The following is a 5,528-nucleotide window of genomic DNA, read 5'->3' on the forward strand; positions in this document are numbered from 1 at the left end:
GGGATCTAAATATAGTCCTTACATTGAATGAATCGATCACGATAACAATAACAAATAATGCCGGTTTTTATTGTTGCAAGAAGATCACTGAGAGATCCATTTGGACGGAGTATAGACGATACGAAAATTTTCTTCCTGGATCATTTGAACTAAAAATTATATAATCATCTTCAGAAATACTAAATTTAATTTAAACTTGTAACATTTGTCATATAATTTTGTTTCAAATTTTTTCTTTCAGATTATATTAGAGTAGATTGAACAGATAGATCTAGTCTAGTTGATGATTTTCAAATAAAATAATCGTTGACATGAATTATGCTGAGCTTGCAATAATATGTAGTCATATTAATGAAATGGGATAAAAAAAGTTCATATAATTGATGAATTTGTATTAAAAAGTTGAAAGTATATTATTGAAAACAGTATAAAAGGTTGAGTTTTTATATTTATTATACAATGTGTCTAAAATAAGAAGGGTCATGTGAAAATCGGAAACCGAAAGAGATACGTCACCACAATTATAAAAAATTACCCATTTTGAGTTTATTCGATTGCAGGTTTCAAAATTTAGCATATTCTAGTTATATAGATACATGAGTGAAGTTGTGGCCAAAAAGGGTCCTCTCTGTGTATCTGTAGAGTAGGGAGGGTGAGTGTAGGCCCACAGCACTTAGGCCACATGTGACCCATTGTACATCCTCCCAAGGAGTTGTCCTCCTAGGTCATCGTCCATCCTGTCCTTTCTAGGGAGGTGAACAGGTCTCTGGGAGACATCTTTTTTATATTGGCAGGTGTGAGCCAAGACTCGCCGAACACACACTCTCTTATTGATTCATCTTCCTGTTCACACATTCTGCAGAGAGGTGTGTCCACTAGCTCCATATTGTGGAGGTGTTTCCTTAGTTGACAGTGGCCAGTCAGAAATTCTATTGTTAAGCGAAGATTAAGGGATTGAGCATGGGTGTGACGTTTGGCTAGTTCCGCAATTGTCGAAGTCATCAGGGCATAGCTGCCACTGGTCCTAAAATTCTTACTACAGCCGCTTCCTTCGCTAAAGAGTCGGCAATGCGATTACCTTTACTCCTGTCGTGCCCTTTAATCCCACCAAGCTAAATCTTGGTGGCATTCTTGTACTAGCCCTGAGGTAACACGTTGTCTGTTCAAGGCTAATAGGGCTTGTCTGCTATCAGTGCAGATGGTTTTATTTCTGCCAGAAATTTCTTTCCTGGTTATTTATCATAACTTCGTTTCTTGGTTATTTCTTTTGTGGCGATTGAGAAACCAGCTGGTTCTGTTTTAACTACGCTGGTATTTCTTCCCATTCCTCACTTAATCCTTAGGCTTAGTGATCTGGAGTACACTCCACATCCTGAATCTTTTTTGGTTTTTGAGCTGTCTGTATATATGCGTATTGCATTTGTAGCATCTGACTCTGTGTTCTGTTTTATTTTCATTTTGTAGGGTTTATTTAACACACACCTGCGTTCAATTGCATCACTGGCTGCCTGCAGCAGAGGTTGCGCAGTAAGCGCTTCTCGTCATAGGCTCAGCCTCAATTGTCCCATTCCTACTTCGCGGTTTACACCAGCCGTGCGCAATCGTATCATAGCCATTAACCATTAACGCAATCTCCTTGACGTACAGGTCCAGAGGGGTCAGACCAGTAATTAATTCCATTGCCGCCGATGTTGTTGTTCTCATGGCTCCTGTGATATTTAAACATATCATCTGCATATGCAATTGTGCGTAGAATCCATTAATGTTGAGGTGATTAATCAGGGTATCCAGAACTATGTTCCAAAGAAGGGATGATAAGACCCCTCCCTGTGGACATCCTCCATGACCAGTCCTCTCACTGTGATGTATTCTACATTGATACGTATTGCTCTACTTGAGTATCCATTCTCCTACAACCAGAGGTACATTCCGGGAGTGTGGTTGCTGGATAATTGTTGGAAAGGTTGTTTTATCAAACGCTCCCTCGATATCTATAAATATACCCAGGGTGGATTCTTTGTTGTCCAATGATCTTTTTATTTTGCCAACCACATAGTGAAGGGCCGAATCAGTAGACCTTCCCGGAGTATGTTTCAAATCAAATCAAATTTATTTATTCCATGTTAATATACAATTTGTTGTATGACATACATAATTAATAAATTTCAATTATCTTGAATGAGTAACTTTCACCTAGACATTGAAATGCCTGTATTGTGATCTGTTACTCACCAAGATAAGAGCTCAGTAAGTACATTTTATAAAATAATAAAAAAATATGATAATATTATAATAATTCATGGTAATAAGATTAGTGAGAAAGAGAAAAAAATAAAATAAACATTTTTTTTTCAAACTCTGAGGAAACAAAAACAAAAAAAAATACAATATACAAATACAATATACAACAATATACAAATGGTATAGAAGTTGCTATTCAATGTGTAAAATTCTTTTTTATTCCTTTTAGTATATGTCAAATTTTTGAGGGTTTTCGATTATGAATTGTTTGAGCTTTTGTTTGAATTTATTAATTCCTTTGATAATTTTCAATTCTACTGGGAGTATGTTGTATAATTTCGGACCATAATAAAACACGAATCTTTGTGTATGGCTTCTCTTGTATAGAGGTATTTTGATATTTAAATTCTCGATTGCTCTAGTTCTTACCGTTATACGTGTTGAGTAATTACTAAATTTCGGGAACATCCATATTAGACACAGGTAACTGTATAATGATCTTACGTTTAGTAATTTAGTCTCTTGATATAAATGATCCGTTGAAAATCGTCTATTTTTTTTCAAAATTATTTTCAAAATTGAGTTCTGTGTTATTTGTAAGCTGTTAATGTGGTTGTCGAAAGTACCCCCCCATGATGTCATGCAATATCTTATAATGGATTCTGCCAAAGACTGATATATTAATAATAAGTTTTTTTTAGATAGAATATCTCTGAGACTATAAAATTTACGCATGAGCAGCCTCATCCTTTGTATTACATATGAAATTTGTTTGTCCCATCTCATATGTTGATCAATAACAAGACCCAAATATTTAATGGATACAGTTTTTTCTATTATCGGGCATTTACAATTGTAATTTTTTGTGCAGGTCATTTTGTGTAATTTCAGTTCATTAATATGCGGCTGATCATCTGAATTTAGTGAAAAAGCCATAAATTTTGTTTTATTCACATTTAGACTCAATAGATTATTATTCAGCCAAAGAAGAATTTTTCTCACATTGATTTCAGCAGTTTCATAGACTGTATCCCAACTATCACCAGTAAAGATCAAGGCCGTATCATCAGCATAACACACTATATGACCGTGAAATTCATTCATTTGTGTAATTGCGTTTATGTAAACAAGAAAAAGAATCGGGCCAAGTACTGTACCCTGGGGTATACCAACATTGATTTGTAATGTTGTACTGAGCTTGCTACCAATTTTAACAGTTTGAGTCCGTTCTTTTAAATAATTCTGCATTAGTTGCAGAGCATGACCTCTAATACCATAATTACACAATTTTTGGAGTAGGATTTCATGTGACACAGTATCGAACGCCTTTGCCAAGTCCATAAATACCGCAAGACATTTCGAAGACTTGTCCAAGGCCCCTACTGTTTGTTCTACGAAGTCGAGCACGGCATTTTCTGTATTCGATTTGTTTATGAACCCGAATTGTTGTTGTGTTATTACCTGATGTTTACTAAAGAAATCCATTATTCGATTTTTGACAGATTGCTCGAATAGTTTCGCAAAATTATTGATGACAGAAATTGGTCGGTAATTGCATATTTCACTTTGACTTCCAGATTTAAAGACTGGAGTTATTCTACTAACTTTCCACTGAGACGGTACATTACCCTTTTTGTAACACAAGTTAATCAAATGAACTAGTGGTTTCAATAGGTATTGATGTATATGTTTTATCAGTTTGCTAGTTATTTCGTCAGGACCTGGTGCACTATAGTTTTTTAACTTAGAAATTAGACATATTATTTCATTTTCTGTCACTGGTTCGAAAAATAAGGAGGATGCTACCTTGGTATCATTTAAAAAGTTTTTGGGTAGGTCACATTTTTCAATTTTTTTTGCCATATTTGCACCTACACTATGAAAAAAGTTATTGAACAGATTAGCTTTTTCTTCATTACAACTTACGGTTTCACCATTTCCTTTATTGATTGTTGTGCTTTCTACATTATTTCTATTTGCATCCATGTTTGTGATATCTTTGATTATTTTCCAAGTTTGTTTACAGTTGCCATTAACCTCTTGTAGTTTATTTTTATAATAATCATTTTTTGTTCGTTTTATTAAGTTATTGAGTTTATTTCTATAGTCCTTATATTTTCTTCCATTTTCTTGAGTATTTTTAAGCAGAAATGTTTTTTTTAGGCTATCCCTCGTTTTAATCGACTGTATCAGTCCTAATGTTATCCAAGGTTTTAGCTTTTTGTTTCTTTTGTTATTTATAATGTTCGTTTTAGTTGATTCCGTGATATATTTTTTCAGTTTATCTATAAATTTATTGTATGAAATTTGTAGCTCATTGCATGATAAAATTTCATTCCAATTCTCTCTATTCAAAAGTGCTTTCAGTTTACCGAAATTTATTGTTTTGAAATTTGTTATTGTCGGTGGTGCATTCGTTTTCGGTAATCGGGAGATATATATAAATGTTGCATAATGATCTGTCAAGCTACTGTGAATAACAGATGGGTCAACATTTATTTTATGGTTTATAAAATTATTTTTGTTAATAAAAATATGATCAATGATGGCGTTACAGTCTTTTGTTTCTCTTGTGGGAGCGTTAATGCATGAATGGAAACCATTTTCGCTCATTATATTTTTATATAGGTTAGTGTGTTGTGTAATCATATCCTGTAGATTAATATTAATATCTCCTAAAAAAAGTTCAATAGTTTTTTTATTATAATTTAAAAAATAATTCTGCAGATCAAGTAAGTAGGTTGGCAAATCGATAGAAGGGGGCCGGTATGAGGCTGCGTAATTCCTATTTCAATATTGTTATTCGAATGATTCTGGAAAAATGTTATCCTCAATAGTTTTGTGTCGGTTAAAGAAATGATTTGGACATTAGCTGAAATAGTTTTTTTGATATAAACAATCAGCCCGTCATTTTGATTTATTTTAGACTCATTATAATAAATAGCAAAATTCTGTAAATTAAATTCACTCACCTCTTCTACTTTCCATGTTTCTGATAGAACAATTACGTCTAATTTGTCCAAATCTTCTTGTAAATAAAGAAGTAGCTCATCAAAATTTTTTCTTATACTTCGAATGTTGAAATGAACAATTCCTATATCACCAACTCGTCTGATTTTATCTCCACAAAAGTAATCATGTAAGTCATCATAAACATTTGTTTTTGTTTCCTCATCGTTATCCAAACTATTAAGTACTTCGAGCATATGTAAGTAAATAAGCTAATATATGTACAAATTTTATACATACAAATTTTATATGCATGCTGATTTGAATGAAGTGGGTTG

This window comes from Leptinotarsa decemlineata, unplaced genomic scaffold (genome assembly GCF_025532065.1).
Source record: "Leptinotarsa decemlineata unplaced genomic scaffold, Ldec_3_MD MMD2_tig00000008_RagTag_RagTag, whole genome shotgun sequence".
Taxonomy (NCBI): domain Eukaryota; kingdom Metazoa; phylum Arthropoda; class Insecta; order Coleoptera; family Chrysomelidae; genus Leptinotarsa; species Leptinotarsa decemlineata.